Here is a 26,130-nt window from a genome sequence, read left to right on the forward strand (position 1 = left end):
TGAACCTTTAAATCTTAAAAAAATATATTTGAATAACAAGTCATCCTTTTCTAGAGAGAGAGAGAGAGAGAGAGAGAGAGAGAGAGAGAGAGAGAGAGAGAGAGATTTTCTTCATGCTTATCTTTAATGAAATTTGAATAAGTTTTTGAACCTTTAAATCTTAAGAAGATATATTTGAATAACATCCTTTGAGAGAGAGAGAGAGAGAGAGAGAGAGAGAGAGAGAGAGAGAGAGAGAGAGAGAGAGAGAGAGAGAGAGAGAGATTTTCTTCGTGCTTATCTTTAATGAAATATATGAATAATTTTTTGAACCTTTAAATCTTAAAAATATATATTTGAATAACAAGTCATCCTTTGAGAGAGAGAGAGAGAGAGAGAGAGAGAGAGAGAGAGAGAGAGAAAGGCATGTTGTGAAGGGTCACATTCTTACCCCTATCACTCACTGGACGCTTGCTATTCATGGAGAAACTTCATACCCTTAAAAAAGAATTCTTACTTAATTTTATTTTCGTAAATCCAGCAGTACTTTCATACTTTCCCCAGAACTCATTTTGATTCGGTTCCCTCAAGAATGTTAGATCTGAACTGACCTGATTTCACGAAATTCAGGCTGTCTTGCCAAGCACTGAGGCATTTCCGGTGATTCAGTGCTTCAGTGCAAGATAAAGATAAAGAGAACCAGAAAGTAAACAAGATGAAGTACAAAGATCTATAAAAGTGGAACTGGGAAAAACCCCCACAATTGCACTAAGAAGTAACAGTCAGAGGCGCTGGACAGCAAGACTGAAGAACGAACACCCAAGAAGTAGGTGCAGCTACGGGCCACAAAGACGCTGCAAACACCCGTTACTAATGCATACAGTGCACCACGCAAGAATGGGCTGGAAAAAAAATATTACCATCTCATAAATGATAGCAATGATTTAAAGAACTGTCAACATCAGATCTGCTCGCAAACCATCAAAAAGGAGCGAGAGAATTTTTTTGCGAGAAATATTCATAAATGCTTCATGTCCAGCAACCTGAACCTTGTAGTCTCCTCAGAATAGAATCTATCTCTTGTGACTGTCTGAATGGCTGGAAATGAAAAAGATTAGATTTCATTATCTTAAGACCTCAGACAGAAGGAACCGGATAGGAAATGTCCTTGGGGCCTTCAGTACGTTTAAATTAAGCTTTTCACATAGATTAGAGTGCTTTTGATATCAAATTACCAGGATAAAAACGTCTACGTGAAAATATTTCTTTCAGGCTAAACCTCAGACGGTGAATTAGCTTGTTATATCGTTGATATACCTGTTAATGACCTGGGTTCAAAATAAGTTTTTTGTGATACTGTTGATATATCTGTTAAGGACCTGGGTTCAAAATAAGTTTTTTGTAATATTGTTGATATACCTGTTGAGAACCTGGGTTCAATATAAGTTTTTTGTGATACTGTTGATATATCTGTTAAGGACCTGGGTTCAAAATAAGTTTTTTTTAATATTGTTGATATACCTGTCACGGTCCTGGGTTCAATATAAGTTTTTTGTGATACTGTTGATATATCTGTTAAGGACCTGGGTTCAAAATAAGTTTTTTATGATACTGTTGATATACCTGTTAAGGACCTGGGTTCAAAACAAGTTTTTTGTGATACTGTTGATATACCTGTTAAGGACCTGGGTTCAAAACAAGTTTTTTGTGATACTGTTGATATACCTGTTAAGGACCTGGGTTCAAAACAAGTTTTTTGTGATACTGTTGATATACCTGTTAAGGACCTGGGTTCAAAACAAGTTTTTTGTGATACTGTTGATATACCTGTTAAGGACCTGGGTTCAAAACAAGTTTTTGTGATACTGTTGATATACCTGTTAAGGACCTGGGTTCAAAACAAGTTTTTTGTGATACTGTTGATATACCTGTTAAGGACCTGGGTTCAAAAACAAGTTTTTTGTGATACTGTTGATATACCTGTTAAGGACCTGGGTTCAAAACAAGTTTTTTGTGATACTGTTGATATACCTGTTAAGGACCTGGGTTAAAAATAAGTTTTTGTCTTCCAGTTGTGGGTCTTATTAGAACAGGAACTGGAACACAAAATTTGAGTCAAAAGCCAAGCGCTGGGACCTATGATGAGGGAAACAGCAAAAGGTTTGAAAGGTGTAACAAGGTTTAAAAGGCCACTGGTAAAGACACGTATGGCAGCAGATTTAAAACAGGTATAAACTGTAGTCTTCCATTTTTGGAGTCGAATTGGAATATGAATATTAAATTTAGGCCAAAGGCCCAACGCTGGGACCTATGAAGTCATTCAGCACTGAAAGGGACACTGTGAGTAAAAAGGTTTGAAAGGTTTAACAGGAGGAAAACCTTACAGCTGCACTAAGAAACAATTGTTAGGAGAGAATGGAAAGTCAGATGGAAGGAAAAGGTTATGAACGGAGGTACAGTAAAAGGAATGAAAGGGGTCTCAGCTAGGGGCCGAAGGGACGCCGTAATAGAACCCTGATAAGTAATGCCTACAGTGCACAGCGCGAGGTGCACTGACGGCACTACCCTCCAGTTTTGGGTGTCTTTATGGCTGAAATTGAAATGCCAACAAATAATATATTTGTGATAATGCCCAATTTACTTCTAAAGTGGCTATCACATTTTGGAACGGAGATTCTCACGTAAATTAAAAAAAATACACAGACATAATTAATAAATACTTCAACGTCGAATCTTTTTTCCTCAATAATAAGTCATGCAGACGTTTCACCGTTCGCTCGTCATGAATATCACGACGAAAAAAAAAATAATGAATAATTTCACATCATAAAAATCGTGATTTGCAAATTGAATTTTTGATCCGCTTAAACAAGGGCCAGTAATTAACTACAAATCTGTTGTCACGAAAAAAAGAGTAATGCCAGAATTATTAGTTTTTTTGTGTATTACATATCAGCAAGGCTTATTATCTTATTACTGAACAGGTATTGAATCGAAACTAAACAACATTTAACTTGACTTTTAAATATTAAATTATTACCAGCAATGTATAAGAATCTACCAGGATTGTATGATAATGTATGACAACTTGCTATGGCTGCTGTTGATAACTGCAAAGTAACTGTCTTTCCATAAGAGAGAGAGAGAGAGAGAGAGAGAGAGAGAGAGAGAGAGAGAGAGAGAGGTCTGTAATGGAACCTTTGTGCAGACTACAGTAGGTCTACTTCCATAAGAGAGAGAGAGAGAGAGAGAGAGAGAGAGAGAGAGAGACTGTAATGGGACCTCTGTGTAGACTACTTCCACAGGAGAGAGAGACCTTACAGACCTTACAGACCTTACAATTCGTTCGGGTTGCCCCAGGTCCCTCAGTGTGAGGCACCTTTGATGTCTACCAGAGAGTTGCTAACGCATCTTCCGGTATATTTTGCATCTTCCAGTCTTGGATGGTCTGGGATGCATCTTAGATATTTGTCGAGCTTATTCTTAAACACATCTACGCTCACTCCTGTTATGTTCCTCAGATGAGCTGGTAGCGCATTGAATAGACGCTGCATTATCGATGCTGGTGCGTGGTGGATTAATGTCCTGTGTGCTTTCCTTAATTTTCCTGGTATAGTTTTTGGCACTATTAATCTACCTCTGCTTGCTCTTTTTGATAATTTTAGTTCCATGATGTTTTCAGTAATTCCTTCTATCTGTTTCCATGCTTGAATTACCATGTAGCGTTCTCTTCTCCTTTCAAGACTATATAAATTTAAGAATTGTAGTCTTTCCCAGTAGTCAAGGTCCTTAACTTCTTCTATTCTAGCTGTAAATGACCTTTGTACACTCTCTATTTGTGCAATATCCTTTTGGTAGTGTGGGTACCATATTATATTGCAATATTCAAGTGGACTACGTACGTACGTTTTATAAAGCATAATCATGTGTTCAGCTTTTCTAGTTTTGAAGTGCCTGAACAACATTCCCATTTTTGCTTTGCATTTTGCCAATAGAATTGCTATTTGATCATTGCATAACATATTCCTATTCAACATCACACCAAGGTCTTTAACTGCTTCCTTGTTTGTGATTGTCTCATTATTAGGTCCTTTATATGCATATAGCATTCCTACTTTATCACCATAGTTCATTGATTCAAATTTATCAGAGTTAAATACCATCCTATTTATCTCTGCCCATTTATATATTTTGTTTAGGTCTCTTTGTAGCGAGTTCCTATCTTCATCACAAGCAATTTCTCTACTTATTCTTGTGTCATCTGCGAAACTTCTTACTACTGAGTCCTTAACATTACTGTCTATGTCTGCAATCATAATCACAAACAGCAATGCAGCTAACACCGTACCTGTGGTACACCGGATATTACCGTAGCTTCATCCGATTTCTCATCGTTTGCAATCACTATCTGTTTTCTATTTTGCAAAAATTCTTTTATCCATCTTCCTACTTTGTCAACAATGTTATGTTTTCTAATTTTTTCGCTAATATATTATGATCTACCTTGTCAAAAGCTTTTGCAAAGTCTAGGTAAACCACATCTGTATCTTTTTTTCATTTATCATATTTTTATATATGCTTTCATGATGGACTAACAGTTGGGTTTGTGTACTTTTTCCGGTACAAAACCATGTTGTCCTATATTGAACAATCTATTTTTCATTAAATGTTTCATTATATTTTTTTCATTACCCTTTCATATACTTTCATAATATGAGATGTCAGACTCACAGGCCTATAATTACTTGCCTCTAGTCTTGAACCACTTTTGAAAGTAGGAGTAATATATGCTAATTTATGCTCATCATAAATCTTGCCTGTATCTATACTTTGCCTTAATAATATTGCTAGCGGCTTTGCGATTGAATGAACCACTTTCTTTTAACAATATGGCAGGTACTCCATCTGGTCCTGCTGCTGATCCATTTTAATTTCATTAATAGCCTGCACAATATCGGCTTCTGTAATATCTATATCTGATAAGTATTCAGTATTTTCATCTCTTATTTCTGTATCATTATCTTCATTGTCAATTCTAGGTGTAAATTCACTCTTATATCTTTCTGCTAATATGTTACATATTTCCTTTTTTCATTCGTTAATCGCCCTTCAATTCTTAGAGGGCCTATTTCTACTCTTATTTTATTCATCTTTTTGCATATGAATAAAAAATTTTAGGGTTTTGCTTGATATTTTGTAGTGTCATTTCTTCTAGGTTCCATTTTTCATTTTCTTTTGATTGTATAATCTTTTGTTCTGCATTTTCTATCTTACTTTTTAGTTCCATCACTTTCCATGCATTCTTTTCTTTTGCAAGAGCTTTTTTCCACTTTCTAATTTTCTGGAACAAGATCCTTCTGTCTCTTGGAATTCGTGACTGATGCTTACTTTTTTCTTCGGTATATATTTTCCACTATTTCCTCTAATATTTTATATAATATATCGGTATTTACCTGTATATCATCACTTACAAATATGTTTTCCCATTCTTTGTTTAATTCTTCATTTATTTTTGACCAATTTATATTCTTACTATAGAAATTGTATTTTCCATATCCTTCCCATTTTTCGTCTCTTGCTTTTCTTTGTTTTCGTATGTTCTGGAACGGACTGTTAATTCTATGACATTATGGTCCGAAATACTCGTGTTATATACTATTATTTCTTTAACATAGTTCACCTCATTCACAAATACTAGGTCTAAAATATTATCCTTTCTTGTTGGTAGGTGATTTATTTGCTGAATGTTATGTTCTAGTAGCATATCTAATAGCTTTTCAAATTGCCTCTTATCTTCTGCACTACTATTGCTCTCTTTTTATATGTATAAATACAACCACAGTCTCCTATTCGTTCTTTCCATTCTACAAAAGGAAAGTTAAAGTCTCCGGTTAGGAGTATAGTCCAGTCCTTGTGATTTCTACATATTTCATCCAGTTTTTCAATTATTATGTCAAACTCTTTAGTATTAGGGGTCTATATATTACAATGTTCACTAATTTTTCAGATTCAAATTCTACCGCTATTAATTCACATTCTGTGTTACTATATTTCTCACAGATTTTTCCTTGATTGGCATCTCTCCCATATATCGCGGTTCCCCCTTGATTTCTATTTTTTCTATCTGATCTATAAGTTTGGAAACCCTTTATCTGGTCATCATTACCAGTCTCTTGGGAATACCAGGTTTCACTTATATTCAATATTTCTATTTTTTCATTTTGCAGACTACTTCCACCGGAGAGAGAGAGAGAGAGAGAGAGAGACTGTAATGGGACCTCTGTGTAGACTACTTCCACTGGAGAGAGAGAGAGAGAGAGAGAGAGAGAGAGAGAGAGAGAGAGAGAGTCTCTGAGGTCTGTAATGGAATCACTGTGCAGACTAGGCCTACCTCCATGAGAGAGAGAGAGAGAGAGAGAGAGAGAGAGAGAGAGAGAGAGAGAGAGAGAGAGAGAGAGAGAGACTGTAATGGGACCTCTGTGCAGACTACTTCCACCGGAGAGAGAGAGAGAGAGAGAGAGAGAGAGAGAGAGAGAGGAAGGGTGTGGGGGACTGTTTCGCTTACGGTAGCAAATTTGGTTCAGCTCTGCTTTGGCTCTTCGAAAATGCACATTTATTGTCCGCGTATATTGCTTTTAAAGTGTGTATGTTCTTTTGAAAGTGTGTATGTTGCTTTGAAAGTGTGTATGCTGCTTTGAAAGTGTGTATGTTGCTTTGAAAGTGTGTATGCTGCTTTGAAAGTGTGTATGTTGCTTCTGAAGTGTGTGTGCTGCTTTGAAAGTGTGTATGCTGCTTCTGAAGTGTGTATGCTGCTTTGAAAGCGTGTATGTTGCTTTAAAAGTGTATGTTGCTTTTGAAATGTGTATGCTGCTTTGAAAGTGTGTATGCTGCTTTAAAAGTGTGTATGCTGCTTTTGAAGTGTTATGCTGCTTTGAAAGTGTGTATGTTGCTTGAAGTCTGTATGCTGCTTTGAAAGTGTGCCACTTTTAAAGTGTGTATGTTGCCAAATCCGTTCGTCCATTCTCGAGATACATTTTTAAAACCAGAAACACGTACACACACACACACACACACACACACACACACACGGGAGCAAACTTTAATAATTAATAACTGTACACCAAAACTGGCTTGAAGCAATAGATTATATTCATTTTAGTCCCGGTTTTTAACGAATTTGTCTAGATTTGATGCCTCTTTAGTCTAGGCAGGGTCAATATGGTTATGAATCAATGCTCTCTCTCTCTCTCTCTCTCTCTCTCTCTCTCTCTCTCTCTCTCTCTCTCTCTCTCTCTCTCTCTCTCTCTCTCGTGTTTTTGGTTTCATTACATACCACATCGTAAACTGAATACAGTATTGAATTTAGGCCAAAGGCCAAGCGCTAGGACTTATGATGTCATTTAGTGCTGAAACGGAAATCGACAGTAAAAAGGTTTGAAAGGTGTGTCAAGAGAGAGAGAGAGAGAGAGAGATGTAATATAGAATTTAGGCCAAAGGCCAAGTGCTGGGACCTATGAGGTCATTCAGTGCTGCAACGGAAATCGACAGTAAAAGGTTTGAAAGGTGTGTCAGAGAGAGAGAGAGAGAGAGAGAGAGAGAGAGAGAGAGAGAATGTAATATAGAATTTAGGCCAAAGGCCAAGTGCTGGGACCTATGAGGTCATTCAGTGCTGAAACGGAAATCGACAGTAAAAAGGTTTATGTGCAACAGGAGAGAGAGAGAGAGAGAGAGAGAGAGAGAGAGAGGGATATAAGATAGAATTTAGGCCAAAGGCCAAGCGCTGGGACTCATGATGTCATTCAGCACTGAAACGGAAATCAACAGTAAAAAGGTTTGAAAGGTGTAACAGGAGAGAGAGAGAGAGAGAGAGAGAGAGAGAGAGAGAGAGAGAGAGAGACTAAACGCAACCTGACAGACGCCTAGTCGAAAAAGATCGAGGGAGATTTTCTTCTTCTTGTATTGGTAATCTCCCCACTTCCATCCCATCTGTGCCATTACTCTAATGAAAAATGAAGACCGTCGGAGAATTGACGGAACCCATCAACTTCCAAAAGCCTGAAATCTCATTACTGGAGTTCACCGGCGTGACGGTGATATTGGGCGAACTGCTGCCGTTTCATTTCATTCCATATATCGGCCTAAAAACTACGGTTTCTTCCCCTTTTTTTCCTCCTCGAAGTCTCCTCTCTATCCGGGTAAACGATTGTTACAGAGATACAGAATGAGAGTGTAAACGCTTTTTTCGTTCGGTACAGAATGTAAGACTAATCTTCCATTTCATTCTGCATATCGGCCTATAAGCTACGGCTTCTTCCTCTATTTTTTCCTGGGAGTCTTCTCTCTATCTGGGTAAACGATTGTTACAGAAATACAGAATGAGCGTAAATGCTGTTTTTTTTTTTTTACAGCAAATGCTTTGTTCATGAACAATCATTACAGAATGTGAGCCTATTCTGTCATTTCAATTCGCACATCGGCCTAAAAACTATGGCTCCATTTTTTTTTCGTCTAGGAAAACAGGGGGAGTAAATGCCATGTTTTTTACAGCAACTGTTCTGTCAAGACAGAATAGAAAATAATTTAGGCCCAATGCCAGGCACTGGAACCTACGAAGTCATTCAGCGCTGAAACTGAAATTGACAGTAAAAAGGTTTGAAAGGTGTAACAGGTGGAAAATCTTAAAGCAGTGGCACTATGAATCGATTGTTAGGAGACGGTGGATAGCAAGATGGAAGAGATTATGGACGGGGGTACAGTAAAAGGAATGAAAGGGATTACTGCAAAGAACCTAGAGCAACGCCTACGGAGCCGCCAAGACAGAATGTAAGCCTGTATTCTGACATTCCATTTCGAACATCGGCCTAAACACTACGGCTTATTTATTTTATCATCTAGGAAATCTATCCTGTCACACGATTGTTACAGGAGCACAGAGAGTGTAAACGCCATCTTTTTTTTACAGCAACTGTTCCGTCAGTACAGAATGTAAGGCTGTAATCTGTCATTCCATTTCATTTATCGGCCTGAAAAAAAAACTTCGGTTTCTTTCTTCTTTCCTCTAGGAAATCTTCTACTTCGATAAACGATTGTCACATAAATATAGAATAAAACTGTAAACGTTATTTTCATGTACAGCAAATATTCTATTCAAAATTAAATCATTTCAGAATGTACTACTGTAAAATTTGCTTTTCAACCTAAGTGTCAACTTTGTTTTCTAAAAAACTTTAAAAAAAATGGTTTCTAGTTAAGTCAGTAACTATTCCGCTTACTGTGAAAAAAACAAAATAAATAAACACGTTGCAAAATATATATATTTATATAATGAAAAACCACTCGAGCAATAGACTGTTAAGGAATTCTTTAAAACCTAACAGAATAAAATCAGATTGTATTTCGATAAGCGGCTAAAAACTTGATTTGTGGAGTAAAATTGAATCAACACTGTTCCTTCAAAAGTTTAGTTTTTTCAATATATATATAGTTCCTACTTCGCAGCCATTTATGGAGTTCACGGTCATAGACCGACTTTTAAAAACTGGACGAAGTTTCATAATCTCTCTCTCTCTCTCTCTCTCTCTCTCTCTCTCTCTCTCTCTCTCTCTCTCTCTCTCTCTCTGGAAGGACGGAAGGAAGGAAGGAAAGGAAGAAAAAACAATAGTCACTAACCGTTGCATTCTCTCTCTCTCTCTCTCTCTCTCTCTCAAGGAGTAAAAAACAATGCCACTAACTGTTGTCCTCTCTCTCTCTCTCTCTCTCTCTCTCTCTCTCTCTCTCAGGAAGGAAAAAAACAATGCCACTAACTCTTGCTCTCTCTCTCTCTCTTTCTCTCTCTCAGGGAGGAAAAAAACAGATGTCACTAACTGTTGCTATCTCTCTCTCTTTCTCTCAGGAAAGAAAAAACAATGCCACTAACTCTTGCATTTCCTACTCTCTCTCTCTCTCTCTCTCTCTCTCTCTCTCTCTCTCTCTCTCTCTCTCTCTCTCTCTGGAAGGACGGAAGGAAGGAAGGAAAGGAAGAAAAAAAAAGTCACTAACCGTAGCATTTTTTCTCTCTCTCTCTCTCTCTCTCTCTCTCTCTCTCTCTCTCTCTCTCTCTCTCTCTCTCTCTCAGGAAGGAAACATGTTTCTAACTCTTGCATTTCCTACTCTCTCTCTCTCTCTCTCTCTATCTCTCTCTCTCTCAGGGATGAAAAAACAGTGCCACCAACTCTCTCTCTCTCTCTCTCTCTCTCTCTCTCTCTCTCTCTCTCTCTCTCTCTCTCTCAGGAAGGAAACATGTCACTAACTCTTGAATTTCCTACTCTCTCTCTCTCTCTCTCTCTCAGGAAGGAAAAAACAGATGTCACTAACTGTTGCATTTCCTACTAGTCTCTCTCTCTCTCTCTCTCTCTCTCTCTCTCTCTCTCTCTCTCTCTCTCTCTCTCTCTCTCTCTCTCTCAGGAAGGAAAAAACAGATGTCACTAACTGTTGCATTTCCTGCTAGTCTAGTCTCTCTCTCTCTCTCTCTCTCTCTCTCTCTCTCTCTCTCTCTCTCTCTCTCTCTCTCTCTCTCTCTTTCTCTCTCTCTCTCAGGAAGGAAACATGTTACTAACTCTTGCATTTCCTACTCTCTCTCTCTTCTCTCTCTCTCTCTCTCTCTCTCTCTCTCTCTCTCTCTCTCTCTCTCTCTCTCTTCCCCAGGGAGGAAAAAACAATGCCACTAACTGTTGCTCCCTCTCTCTCTCTCTCTCTCTCTCTCTCTCTCTCTCTCTCTCTCTCTCCCCTCAGTAAGGAAAAACCATGTCACAATGCCACTAACTGTTGCATTTCCTACTCTCTCTCTCTCTCTCTCTCTCTCTCTCTCTCTCTCTCTCTCTCTCTCTCTCTCTTTCATCTTGTCTTTGTCCGTCAGATTTATTGCTTCTCCAAACAGAATTCTGTAACGTAACTGTAACGACACTAGGCCTATACCGTTTATAATTTGAAATTCCGCGAAAACACGGCCGCAAATTTTGGCATTATTATTATTATTATTATTATTATTATTATTATTATTATTATTATTATTATTATTATTATTATTATTATTATTATTATAAAAAAACTGCAACCCACGCGAATATTTCGTTATGGAATGATGAAATAGACCTACTTACTTTTGCCACGAAAAGTATACAAACTGACACTGATTAACATTGTAGGGGGAACTTGTATGGAAAGGGGGTACGGAGAGGGGTGTGGGAAGGGGTATGGGAATGTGTATAGGGTGGTTGGAATATTGCCAGAATTGATTCCAAAATTAATTTCGAAATCAGGTATTAGTTAATCCTATATATACCTGTCACTAAGGATTCAATTTTAACTAGATTATCAGGTTAAAACAATGCTGTTATTCTTTGATATTATATATATGTATAAATATATATATATATATATATATATATATATATATATATATATATATATATATATATATATATATATATATATACTGTATATATAATTATATATATTATATATATATATATATACATATAGACATAATATATATATATATGTAATATATATTTATATAGACAGATAGATAGATATGGATATTTGTGTACATTAACAAGTCAATGTATAAACGTATAATTGTATCATTTATGGTAAGAGTTATAAATACATCTATCGTAAAGGATTATTTCTTATGAACTCCATTAAACAAAACCTTAATTGACGTGCAATTAAAAAATATATTTTCCTTAAAAACGAATTTCTTTAACATAAAACGGCTTATGCGAATTTCGTCCTTTAAAAATGATTTTCAAAATTAATGAAATCATACCTGGAACACTAGTTGTTTCTTATTCTTCTCCACTGACGAATAATACGTCTTCTATCGGAGTATCTGAAGTAAAATAAGGGAAATACGTCCAAAAGTTGAGCGCATTTTGAAAAACTTCGGAGATCAGAGCGTCCACGTTCATACGTCACGGTGGTCAGGAGGCAACTGACAGAGTGACAGAGGACTAAGTTGATTACAATGGCCAACCGTTGCGATGACACCAGACGATTATTTATACACTATTGTTAATATATATACATATCTAAACTTATATTTATATGTATATGTATGTGCGTATATTTATATATACCTATATGTATATGTATTTAATTGCCATATTTTATAGGTAACCGGTAACTTATGAAATTCACGTGCGGTTGGCAATCCTGGCTTGGGGATTAATGTCATGATTTTCATTTTTATAAAAATATATATATATATGTGTATATGTACATATATAATGTATATATATACGTATAGCAGTCACTCTTCCCTAAACACAATAACTGGTAAATCAAAAGAGAGCATCTTGTTAGGTCAATCAAACTGAAATTGGATGCATATTGCATCCATAGTTGCAAAGAAGCAACTATAGAGGGTTGTGAATCCCATGGTGGAGGCAATACTCAAACCACACCCCACCCCCCATTCAAACGTCAGTAGGGTGCCGGTAAATAAAAAAAAAAAAAGTTATCTCATAATTCGTTTTATGGTGAAAATCACCAAATAATTAGGCCTAAGGGTTTCTAGTGCCATGCCATATACTATTACTGAAAATATTTTGTATATATATATACATATGTATATATATACACACATACACATTAAACAGATTCATAAGTATATTGACTTATACAGTATACATTATACCATAAATTTTATATATATATATATATATATATATATATATATATATATATATATATATATATATATATATATATATATATAGGCCTATAGTATACTAGTATGAGAGAGAGAGAGAGAGAGAGAGAGAGAGAGAGAGAGTGAATTACTATACAAAAATTCTGTAACCTTTACGAGTCAAATACAACAACTTACGTTAAATAGTCTCCTCCTGTGACTATTCCTCAAACCAATGTGGCTTCCCAGTAATTTATTTCAAGCATTGTAAGATAAAGTCCTCGTTGGTACAACAAAATAGTCCTTGATTCCTCTTTTCCGCATCGAACATTTTGGCTGAAAATGATTTTGCCAAGATAATTACGCTTCACACTTCTGTTCGTGCTTGTAGTGATATCACACTTTTGATCACAGCACTCTAAACTTTTTCCCCAAGTGTAAATTTATATTTCTGTTTGTATGTCAAGACAGTTAGTCCCGTTTTTTTTTTTAATTAACCACATGAAACAGATTAACCACAGTTACCACGATCAAGCTAGAATTATCAGCGAATTAACCAGAGATACAATCAAAATTTGAACTTTTCGAAACCAGAATATTGCCTTCTAAACAAGTACTCGTGACAATTAAACGACCGTAGACAACGAGAAATAACGGCAGAATTAATATGTAACTAAAACGGCACGTAATTACCGATGGGGAAATGAATCATTTAAAAAAATATATGGGATCTATTCTAAAGGAACAGCGTGCGAGAGAATTTTAAGTCAGCCTCCCCCGTAACCCGTTGCAAGAGAGGTTGCTGTTGCTAGACCGAGCGCCAACGACTGTGTGAGCCAGCTATAGCAAACGACGCTTACCCTTATAAACCCGTTTGAAAAGAACGAACTCGTGCGCACACGGAGTAAATAAACTCTCTCTCTCTCTCTCTCTCTCTCTCTCTCTCTCTCTCTCTCTCTCTCTCTCTCTCTCTCTCTCTCTCTCTTAATTCTCATCCACAACCGTTCAGAGGAGAAAACTATCGACTTTACCTCATTTACATCGTCTCCAATCGCTTGGGCCTTAGTGGTACTAACAAATACGTGATGGTTTGTGGTTTAATTTCCAGACACTACTTTCATGAACTCCATACTCAATTTTTTTTTTTTTTTTGTACTTGTTTCAAAGACGTTTACAGATTACTAGCATAATTGAAGTCCTCCATCACAGCAGTATAGTTTTTTTTTTTTTTTTTTGCCCCCATCCACAACCGTTTAGAGGAGGAAATTAGATCCTTAGAGAATAGTTTTCTATTCCCACAGACTTTACCTCATTTTCATCAACTCCAATCGACTGGGCCTTGGTGGTGCTACCACCATAGCCATCTCAAATCGGCTTTTATTTCCACAGGCTGTCATACCTTCATACTCATTTATCTTTTTCCTTTGTGCTCCAGGGGGTTTACAGCTTGCTTGCATAATAATGGTCCTTCGTCACAGCACAGTGGCACATTACTTCCGTTTAATTCAAACACTTAAAACATTTACTATTGTATATTTTTTTTCTAATATAGATTCTCATATTAGGTTCCATTAAGCTGTACTTCAATATTCTATAATAATGAAAATTGTACAATTAACATTTCGGGGTTCATTGATGCGGTTAAAACTTGAAACTTCAACTACTCGTACATTGTGAACAGATTTTGTTGAGTCATTCATGCCATCTCATTTCTGATAGAGAAACCTGCTAAGTATACTTTGCCAGCCATTTTGTGGAAAGCATCATTCAGGGTCAATATTTCAACTTTCACGGGACCACGAGAACGCTCCCACAATATTACTTTCGGGAATAACAATATTACAAAAAGTTAAAAGGAAATTTACGACGACCATAGGATCAGTTTATATTTTCTGGTTAAAGAACTAAGACCCACTGGAAGAGTTTAAAGGAAAATAAAGACCAGGGGTAATATCGGCAGTAAAAAAATTTTATTAAATAAAGCTTTTTACAACTTCCTGGATACAAATTTCATTCAGATCATTACACTAGTTTTCATTCCTAATCCTCAGCTGAAGGAGAGAACTAAAATACAACTTCATAAAGCACAAAGCTTAATGATTGAACGACTTCTACCAATATTTACCATCCGTATTCCCTATGCAACTTTATAAAAGTTACAATAACTGAAGTAACGACATTTGTGCATTTACATAATTTAATTTACAACGCAAGATTTCTCCCAGACAACGGCCAACGGATGTCAGTAAACAATACACGATTAGAAGGCCATTACACTCGTTTACCACCAACCAACCACTCTTGTTTCCTCGTGTCCCTTCATATATTTTACTGGATTTTTAATGGGAGTTAATATTTTTTGTCCATAAGTCAACATTTCACCAGAGCTCTGCGCAGGGTTCTCAACACTGACCGTAGTTCAGTGCAAGACGAATCAACTTTGCGACTGCTTCAGTTGTAGGTCTAACACTTTTTTTATAGGCCTACTATCCAAGCGCTCTTTGTACTTTCGTTTTTAACTCTTGCCAGCTTAATCTGTCAAGAGGAAAAATTATTAGTCAAAAGACCCATGAAAAAACGACACGCTTTGAAAAAAATTGTGCATCTTTGAAGGTGCCTTTAAAATCCGTAATATTGAATAACTCAAAACGCCTTTCATGGAATTAATTTTTCATGAAATTTCAAATTACTAACCTTGCAATCAAGAGTCAACCATTTAGTAGCAAGGTACACAAGCACAGACAACTCAAACTAAAGGTAACTATTTATGAATGTTTAAAATAAAGGATTATCAACCTCCACAGAACCTAATTTCTATTATGAAACGAGTCTAAGAACTAGCAATTAATGGTAAACTGCACAGAGGAATTAAAATTCTAGGACCAAGTTTATAACAAAATTACCAATCAAAACTAAGTTACGGTTAAATTAATACTCTTTCGTTTTTATTTTCAGACATGATAGAATTCATCTCCCCGTGTAGTTTCACATAAACAGGATTAATAGTGGTTTCTGGAGGATTCTGAAAACCCTCCCTGAGCAAGGGTAACTCCGAAAAAAAAAGTAAGTTGCCAACGAAATCCTGAAAACTCAAAATACGTTATGTCTCTCGTGGCTGAAATTCAGTCGAATTCGTCGGCAGTGGTGTGGGCAAAGTTGTTCCGGTCACAAGTCTGGGCAAGACCGAAGTTAAGTTGGTGAAAACTTCCGGTAAGGAAGAAGTTATATTCGAGAACATCGATGGTATGGACGCTGTCAAGTTATTGAAAGCGTCTGGTATGGTCGTTTTCAGGTTTGAAAACACCTCGGGTAAACTCAAGGTGAAGTTGGTCACCACTTCTGATATGTACTTGATCACTCTGGTCAAGAAGTCCGGCATGGCCGCTACTACGTTAGTTACCAGTTCGGGTATGGACGAAAGGTAACTGACCAGTTCGTCTGGTATGGGTAAGCTTAAGCTCGTCGCCGTTTTAGCCATCGTCAAAACTTGCTTATGAACGAAACCACGATTAAGTAAACATTCCCAGTTCGGCTGCAAATTACTTCTCACGACAATCACTCAGCCTGAAAAATTACAACCATAAAATTAGTGGTCTCCAGACTTAAGTAACATTGATTGATTTCTGGTTACTAAAACTGGCGTTGCAACATCTGTATAGGTTACTAACACTGTATGTAGCAGCATATCGTATAGGCCTACTAATCAAGAGATTAAGAAGATTTAAGAGTATACGGAAGTAATATGGAAGCAGAGTATATAGCTAAAGCACATAACCAATACGAATGTTTCAAGTCTCTTACCAAAAACAAATGTCAAATTTCTGGGCCACTAGAAACAATATATGGTAAGCTCCAGGACACGCCGTTACTCCATTACACCGAGAAAGTGATTACCACCTCCTCATCTAACTTAGCTGTTACTTGAGCGAAAGTCTATAAACTAAAAAACAAAAACAAAAAAAAATCAAGGACAGTGACTTTTGCAAGCACGGAACCTTAAGGCATTTCGTCGAGCGAACGATAGATGGCAGCAGCATACGTGGGCAGGTCTAACGTTAAACATAAACCTTGATACATGGTATAAATATGTTCTACAATTAATTGGTTGGTTTGTAAAAAAAAAAACTGGCATTACAACAACAAAGGTCATAGAAACTCATAGGACGGCACTAACCCCCTGCCGGGTCTATTCTATCCTTGCTTCATGTGCAGATAATCCTGTTTTAACTGTTCAAGTTTTGTTCTGTAACCAGCTTAAGGAAAGCACATTCATCGCTAGATCTAAAATTTTGGTTACTACTTTAATAATACAACCAAAATGAATATAAGCTGAATGGTTTATGATTGATGGCATTCAGGCTGTCAAGCAAAGCACTGGGGCAGTTTTGGCCACTCAGAGCGCAAGACAATGAAAACGGAGTTGAAATGGTTGGTAAGCAAGATAAAGAGATCCAGAAATACAGGAGATGATGTACAAGGATCTAAAGCTAGAGCTGAGCGGAAACCGCACAGTTGCCCAAAGAAGTAATAGTGAGAGAGGCCAGACAGCAGACTTGAAGAGAGGACGGAACAGATGTAAAGTAAAAGGCTAAAAAGTGGATGCAGCAAAGGGCTGAAGGAAAAAGCTGCTAACATTCTTTAGTTTAACAAAACACTTTAATGTCTACTGTGGCGTGTTTAGTATCTCTTCCTAAATCTCAAAGACAAATTTATTTTTTCCGATTCTGATGAATCATTGCAAGTAACAATGATTTCATTTCAATGCAATGGGCCTATGTATTGTCTATATTAAATGGTATGCTGTATGAATAGTTAAGTCTATTCTGTACTTTTTTGAGACTGACTAATCTTGGCTCTTAAATCGTTTGTTTCTTCACGAATGTCTACAATCACTTCCTTGCCATTATTTGCTAACCATCTTTTGACAGATTATTTTCGTCCTGTTCAGCATACTACCACCTACCCTCTGACTGGAGTCTTGCCCAAGTAGGAATCCTGCCAACAACTTCATATCCCTTGATAAGTGCAGTAGGGATGCCACCATACTCCATGCCTTACACCAATTTCATTCATGGAATGAAAGCTTCACTTATCATACGAGTGTGTTGAAGGATCTCTACAGTGCTTCCTGAACCAAAATTTTTAAAATTAATGTGGTGGCATATTTTCATAATCATAAACAGCTGCTCTCACTACATAAAGCCCTCTTCTCAAAACAAATGCATTGTTAAAGAGAAGTGATTTTTTTATGAGATAAAAATCCCATACCTTGTATAAAATAATTGGCATCGCTAGCAGAAATTGTGTAGTGTAAACATTTGAATCTTGAATGTTATATTTTTGTTGTTTATGATATTCTGGAGTAAATGCAGCATTTCTCAACGAATAGTATGCATGTGTATGAGTTTGGAATGGCATGGAATGGAATGGAACATAAAAATTTAAGCCAAAGGCCATATGAGGTCATTTAGCGCTGAAAGGGAAATTTGGAGCAAAAAGGTTTTAAAGGTGTAACAGGAGGATAACCTTGCAGTTGTTCTATGAAACAATTATTGGGAGAGGGTGGAAAATATGATGGAAGAGAGAGAATATGAACAGTGGCACAGTGAAAGGAATGAATGGGGTTCAGCTGAGTAATGCCTACAGTGCACTGATGGCGTTATCCCCTTATGGGATTGTTGTTTATATTATGGAGTAAATGCAGTATTTCTCATGAATAGCACATATGGGTATGAGTTTGGACATTACAGATAGTCCTACAATAAGGCAGTTTCAGTACCCATTTTCTAATCCTCGTATTTATTGAGTCATTAGGCCAATTAGCTGTCACTAAGTAAGATCAACAATTGGTTATTTATCAGGTTATTAAGCCTTATACCCTCCTTCAGGCTAAAACTACTGAATTATAGCACCTGCTTCCAGATTACTGTTCTCACACTTCATCTACAAATCGGTTTTTGATTACCTAAGGAAACACACTAATATCTTTCTTTTAAAAATGGCAGAAATGGAGTGAAGTTTTTCCAGCTGGTACACATCAGTACAAAAAAATGCCCATTCTACCTTTAAATCATTCCAGAAGTAGAAGAATACTTGCTCTTAAATTCCTATCTAAACAAAGGCACTTACATTATCCTCAGTCTTGTCAACAGTGATTTCGGAAATCATTTCGCAGACAACTGGAAAACTTACAAATTAGTTTTGTTTCCATAAATAAAAGCACTTCCAATAGCATCAGTCTTGTTAATGATTTTGGAAATTATTTCACAGACAATTGGGAACTTACAAAATTAAAGTTTGGCTAGTGGATCTATATGGAAAAAAGACATTCTCATCACAAATACCATACTTTTAATTATAAGTTTACAAAACAAATCAATCATTTTGTAAAATAAACAAATATGACAAATTTTCAATTATATGCAAAACTAAAATGTGTGCATGCAGTTTTGTTTTTAAAACATAACATAAAAAAAAAATACAGTATCAAGACTTCAAAGTCTTTTCATTCAAGAAATTATTTGCGATCTGAATGTGATAAAAGCAAAAAAATTATCATACAGAACTAAAACATTATCACTTTCATTCAAAAAACTACAAACTTCACCAATCCTAAAATATGAATGCTTCACCAATTTCACAAAAAACCAACACACAATATCTTATCCAACGCTAAATTATGATAGTCTTCACAACCAGGTGATCAACTGATAAATGAACACCCGTAACGTTATCTTGTATAAATGAGGAGGACACTGCATTCCACAATCACAATTAATCTAAATAGTCGACCCCCGGGATTCACGGGGGATGAGTGCCACTAGCCCCCCTGCGAAAGCTCAAATCCATGAATACTTAAAGCCCCTCTTAAAAACGGGTATAACTGCCTATTTTGATAGTTCAAAACACCAAAAAAAAAAAACTAAAAATGCTTATGCCTGAATATTTTAAGTTTTATCACAAAAAGTGCATTTAGTCACGAAAATTTGAAAATACAGTAATTTGTGAATATTTCTCTATGAAAAATACCGCAAATAGGTGAATTTTCCACGAATAATGTACATACATGTTCCACAGAGAAATCCGCGAATAGGTGAGGCTGCAAATCTGGAACCACTAGTAGGCAGGGATCCACTGTATCAATCATTACTGACTCTTCATTACAATTTCTTGGCCTAAAAAAATTTAATCCATATCTTTAACCGCTATCCAAAAAGTTAATGCAAAAATACTGATATTAGATTCTAAATATCCTGTACTTTCAAACCTTTGAACTCATAAGTTGTGGCTGTTATACAAATGATTTTTTTTATTGTGCAAAGTATACAGAACAATAGCTCCATTTATATAGACTAAAATTCTATATGTACCAATTCACAAACATTTTTTTCTTTCCTAGACATAACAATCATTCTAGCTGATTTAACCATTCATGTGTACTGCAGTCCACTCCTCAATTATCAATTACCGGGATCCAACAATACACAGTACAGCACTTCCACAACAGGAAGCACAACAATAACTAACTGTCATGACTAGCACCAATCTGAAATACCAGATGAGTATTTACACAGTACGTGCAAACAATTTCCAATGTAAATTACTGGAGTGGGGAAAAACACAGTGTCTAAATAAATAAATGGTGAGTATGAGCAAACACTGCAGATACAGATATAATGTTCTTCAGGGACTGAGGCGAATCACTTTCTTTACAAAGTACGATGTATAAACTTGAAAGTAAAGGAGAGCAATATCAATAATTTAAAAAAATATCTGGAGAGTATTATATCTAGAACCTATATACTGGTTACATTTACTAGAAACATTCTCAATAGTCAAAAAAGACCTCTTAACTTCTTGATTTCCCAGCATTTTTTTGGATAAGCTTTCCACAAGGGAAGGGAAACCTTCACTGACTTCCTCGTTGGATTTCAAAGCTTTCACTCGAAATCACACCAAGAAAGTATCACAAAATCAAGATGCTAACGTCACTATGGTTAACAACAATGCTCATTTGAAGAGGCATGTAAAAATCACCTCTGACATTTCAAACTAATTGTACCTCCGCAAAAGAGTAACTAAACTACAGTTCCACTGACTCCATGATAATTCTGAACTGCAACACCCTTCAACTTGCCAGCAGCACAGAGGAGAAATCATGATAAAAATTTTATGCTTATAATGACTTACCAGAACGTAGTAAAAAACATATTGAAGACATATGCACAGGGATACAAGAATATTGCAATATACTAGTCTCATGCACTTTTAGTATTAAAAATCTAATAGTTTCTAGAATCTGTAAAAAAGCTAAAATAGTACATTATTTCACTCTTTTTCTTGGTAATATTCATAGCCTTTTCACAGTCAATATAGCTGGATGTATTGGCAAGTATTTCTACTTTTTGATAAAGGCCTTTAGGCTACCTCTCCATCATTTCATACTTGTTCAGGAATTAGTGACCACTGTAAGAACAGATGAAATATATCAGGGATCACTCCACATTCAAAGGTCACGGATCATTGCAGGTTGTGACTAGCAATACTGAACATACTTATCAATGAGCAATCACATCCAATTCCACCTTTGGAAAACTATGTTGCTATACCATACATCTACATCCAACTTGAATATAAACCAGAGGGCTAAGGTTCTCTTACAAACAAAATTTAGGCAAAGGCCAAGCACTGGGACGTATGAGGTCATTCAGTGCTGAAAGGGAAATTCAGAGTAAAAGGGATTGAAAGATGTAACATAAGGAAAACTTTGCAGTCTAACTATGAAACAATTCTTAGGAGGGGGTGGAAAGTCGAAGGAAGAAAGAGAATATGAACGGAGGTACAGTAAAAGGAATGAAAGGGATTGCACCTAGGGGCTGAAGGGATGCTGCAAAGAACCTTAAGTAATGCCTACAGTGCACCGCATGAGGTGCACTGATGGCACTAACCCCCTACAGGGATTTTTAATGTGGTTCCAGACAAAACCCATCATTTCTATAACAAAACTGCAACTGTCTCCTGTACTTTCTAGCACATTACCACAATCGAGTACATAGTTTGTAAAGACGGATCACTGGGCCTCAGTGCAATAAGATTACAAACAATGAAATGATTTCAAAATCTACAAATTTACATCAGTCCCAAACAACTTTTTTATGCAACAACAGTTGAATATGATATTTTTATGATAAAATAAAGTTTGTTCATACTTACCTGGCAGATATATATATAGCTGTATTCTCCGAAAGGGACCGACAGAAATTCAAAACTTACGGCACACGCCAGATGGGCCAGGTGGTTAGTACCCATTCCCGCCGCTGGGAGGCGGTATCAGGAACCATTCCCATTTTCTATTCAGATTTTCTAGAAACTAGAACTACTGTCTCCTGAGGGAGGAGGGCAGGTACTATGATTATATATATCTGCCAGGTAAGTATGAACAAACTTTATTTTATCATAAAAATATCATTTTGTTCATGACACTTACCTGACAGATATATATATAGCTGAATCCCACCATTGGAGGTGGGAAGAGACAGAATAGGATTTAGGAAACAAAACTATGTGGTAGGCGATTGACGCCTTGGTTCCTTACCTGTTAGCATTGCTGACTTCGTGATTACTGTCACCCAAGCCTGCTTCTGCTTTACTAGAAAACTCCAGCGAGGTAGAGACCTATAGAGCTGGTGGAATCTAGATGATCTGTCAACGGGGGCGAGACCACAATGTGACTAGACCATATGACCTTACTATGAGGGTAAGCGACAAACTAACAACCACCTGACCAAGCCTAGTTACGTTAAAAAGATTAACATAAACTAAGGACTGGGGCGACCACCACTGGTGGAGACCCAACGACCATAAAAAACAACACAAAAAATATTAAAAACACACCAAAACAAAACTAAAGGAGAGGATGAGAGTCGCTTTCTGTTCCCAAGATCGTATTTATGAAACGTAAGGCCCCAGCGCACAGCAATTCTCATAGGACGTCTTCACTTCTGTGAGATAATGAGAAGCAAAGACCGAATTGCTTCGCCAAAAAGTGGCACCCAGAATGTCATTGAGAGACTGGTTTTTCTGGAAGGCCACTGAGGTAGCAATGGCTCTCACTTCGTGAGCCTTAACCTTCAAAGTTCTCAAGTCTTCGTCTAGCACACTGGAATGGGCGTCTATGATGGTGCTTCAGAGAAAGAACGCCAGGGCATTTTTCGAGAGAGGTAACTCAGGCCTCTTAACGGAGCACCAGAGATTGCTAGAAGGACCTCTACAATTCTGGGTCCTCTGCAAATAAAATTTTAGAGCCCTGACAGGACATAGGGTTCTCTCAGGTTCTTGTCCAGTGATGTCCGTCAAGCCCTTAATTTCGAAGGACCTGGGCCAAGGGAAGACGGGTTCTCATTCTTAGCAAGAAAAATAGGCTCAGAGAACAGACAGCATCAGGGCCTCTGAAACCTATAATCTTGCTGAACGCTTGAAGTTCACTAACTCTCTTCGCCGTCGCCAGAGCAGTTAGGAAAATAGCTTTCTTTGTTACATCTCTGAAGGAAGCAGAATTTAAAGGTTCAAACCTCTTCGACATCAGGAATTTTAGAACTATATCTAAATTCCACGAAGGTAACTTAGGGGAGGCTACCTTAGACGTCTCAAAAGACCTAAGAAGATCATGAAGGTCTTTATTGTCCGATAAGTTCAGGCCTCTATGCCTGAAGACCGTCGACAGCATACTCCTATAGCCTTTGATGGTCGGGACTGCCAGGTTCAAATCCTTTCTCAGATATAAAAGGAAGTCTGCTATCTGGGAAAGAGAGGTCGTGGTGGAGGAAATTCCCTTAAGTTTACACCACCTCCTGAAAATGATCCACTTGGACTGGTACACTGCACTGGAAGAGGCTCTCCTGGCGTTAGCGATCGCCTTAGCCACTGGTCTAGAAAAACCTCTCGCTCTGAGCAACTTCTCGATAGTCTGTATGCAGTTAGACTCAGAGCGGGAAGGTTTTTGTGGTACCTCTCGAAGTGGGGTTGTTTGAGAAGATCTGTTCTCAAAGGAAGCGTTCTTGGATAGTCTACCACGAGAGACATGACCTCTGGGAACCATTCTGCTGAAGGCCAAAAAGGAGCGATTAAAGTCATTCTCGTCCCTTCTGAGGCTACAAACTTTCTGACGACTTCCCCCAGAATCTTGAATGGGGGAAAGGCGTACAGATCTAGACCCTTCCAGTCCCAGAGAAAGGCGTCTGTTGCAAGGGCTCCCGGTCGAGAACAGGAGAGCAGTAAAGGGGCAGCCTTGTGGTCCTTGAAGTCGCGAAAAACGTCCACTAGGGGACGTCCCCAAAGTTTCAAAAGATCCTGACACACTTCTGCGTTCAGAGTCCATTCTGTAGGCAGCAGCTGATGTTGTCGACTGAGAAGGTCGGCGCGAACATTCTCGACCCTGCAACAAAACGAGTGAGAATCGTCACCTGGTGAGAATGTGCCCAAAGCAGGATCTCCTTGGCGATCAGGAACAGGGACCGGGAATGAGTACCTCCCTGTTTCTTGAGGTACGCCAGGGTCGTGGTGTTGTCGGAGTTGACTTGAATCACCCGACCTGCAACTTGATCCTGGAAGAACTGAAGAGCCAGGAAAATCGCTTTCAGTTCTTTGAGATTTATGTGCCAGGACACCTGTTCCCCTTCCCAGGTGCCTGACACTTCCTCCCCTAGTGTTGCTCCCCATCCCGACATGGACGCGTCGGAAAACAACACTAGGTCGGGGCTCTGAAGATAGAGAGACCCCTTCTGCCAACTTTACAGGATCGAGCCACCACCGAAGATGGTCCTTGACGGAGAGAGAGATCCTGAGAGACTCGTCTAAGTCCTCCTTGTTCTTCCAGTTGTCTGCAAGAAAGAACTGTAGGGGTCTGAGATGCAACCTCCCAGGGAAACAAACTTCTCCAGTGATGAAATGGTCCCCAGCAGACTCATCCATTCCCTCACCGAGCATGTTTCTTTCCCCAGGAAGGCCGAAACTTTTACTAAGCAGTGCTGCTGACGGTCCTGGGATGGAAAGGCTCGAAAACCCGCTGAATCCATCCGAATCCCCAGATAAAGAATGGACTGAGAGGGGATCAGATGAGACTTCTCTAAATTCACAAGAAGTCCCAGGGACTTCGTCAGTTCCAAAGTCGAATGCAAGTCCTCCAGACACCTTTGTTTCGACGTGGCTCTGATGAGCCAGTCGTCTAGATAGAGCGATATCCTTACTCCGGCAAGATGAAGCCACCGGGCAACGTTCCTCATCAGGACTGTGAAAACTATAGGAGCTGTACTCAGACCGAAACAGAGAGCTCTGAATTGGTACACTCTTCCCTTCAGGACAAACCTCAAAAACTTTCTCGATTGAGGATGAATGGGGACATGAAAATACGCGTCCTGAAGGTCGAGAGAGACCATCCAATCGCCTGGTCGCAGTGCATTGATAACCGACTGAGGCGTCTCCATTTTGAACTTCTCCTGACGACAAAGTTGTTCAGTCTGCTGACGTCCAGGACTGGTCTCCACCCCTGACTGTTTTGGAACCAGGAAGAGACGGTTGTAAAAACCTGGAGACTCCAGATCCAGGACTCGCTCTATTGCTCTCTTCTGAATCATATCTTCCAGCAGATCTAAAAGGATCTGTTGCTTTTCCGGTCGGTAAGAAGGCGACAGATCTCTGGGAGTAGAGGACAGGGGGGGGTTTTCGAGGAACGGGATCCTGTAACCTTTTTTGATCACATTGAGGGACCAGGAATCCGCCCCTCTTACTTTCCAGGCTTCCGAAAACAGGAGAAGCCTGGCTCCTACTGGTGTCTGGAGGTGAGAAAAATCACTTCTTGCCCCTTTGGGAAGAAGGGGCTCCGCCTCTGGAGAGACCTCTTCCTCGCGAAAAAGGTCTAGAGGAGGAAGATCTCCCACGAAAGGGCTTCTGTCTCTTCGGGGGAAGTCCTTGCGAAGACGTAGAAGGGACACTAGGACGCCTGGAAGATTGAGCAAGGAGATCCTGAGTAGCCTTCTCCTTAAGGCTGGAGGCGAGATCCTTGACAAGCGGCTGGGGGAAGAGATGGCTAGAAAGAGGGGCAAAAAGTAACTCAGCCCTCTGAACAGGAGAAACTGACTTGGCAGCGAAATTGCAGTACAAAGCCCTCTTCTTTAGGAGGGTTGTACCAAAATGAGAAGCCAGTTCATCAGCGCCATCCCTGACGGCCTTGTCCATGCACGACAGTACACTGGACAGCTCCCAGAGAAATAGAGTCCGGACTACGAGTCCTTAAGTCCAAGGCCCCCAAGCACCAGTCCAGAAAGTTAAAAACCTCCATCGACTTGAAGAGGCCTTTCAGATGGTGGTCGGTTTCAGAAAGAGTCCAAGACACCTTAGCTGAAGAAAGAAGAGACCTCCTTGACGCATCCACGAGGCTCGCAAAATCACCTTGAGAGGAAGAAGGAACTCTAGAGCCAATT

The 26,130-nt window shown here is 38.3% G+C and overlaps 1 protein-coding gene and 1 long non-coding RNA gene across 4 annotated transcripts in view; both read right to left on the reverse strand.

Annotated features, from left to right (window-relative positions):
- Positions 1-13,490, reverse strand: part of LOC136848566 (secretin receptor-like) — a 192,030-nt gene extending 178,540 nt beyond the window's left edge. For 2 of the 3 annotated variants that reach the window (XR_010856046.1, XM_067120856.1), the window contains exon 1: positions 12,851-13,490. The gene's annotated coding sequence lies outside the window, so the exon portion shown is untranslated. Of the gene's footprint in view, positions 1-11,788; positions 11,956-12,850 lie in introns of those variants that run through there. The other variant, XM_067120855.1, reaches the window with a different exon arrangement.
- Positions 13,491-14,600: 1,110 nt separating this feature from the next.
- Positions 14,601-16,590, reverse strand: LOC136848568 (uncharacterized). The gene is made up of 3 exons (XR_010856047.1): positions 16,454-16,590; positions 16,053-16,216; positions 14,601-15,187 (listed from the first exon to the last, which is right to left on the reverse strand). It is a non-coding gene; the product is annotated as an uncharacterized lncRNA (long non-coding RNA).
- Positions 16,591-26,130: the final 9,540 nt, after the last annotated feature.

This window comes from Macrobrachium rosenbergii, chromosome 19 (genome assembly GCF_040412425.1).
Source record: "Macrobrachium rosenbergii isolate ZJJX-2024 chromosome 19, ASM4041242v1, whole genome shotgun sequence".
In the NCBI taxonomy this organism is placed as follows: domain Eukaryota; kingdom Metazoa; phylum Arthropoda; class Malacostraca; order Decapoda; family Palaemonidae; genus Macrobrachium; species Macrobrachium rosenbergii.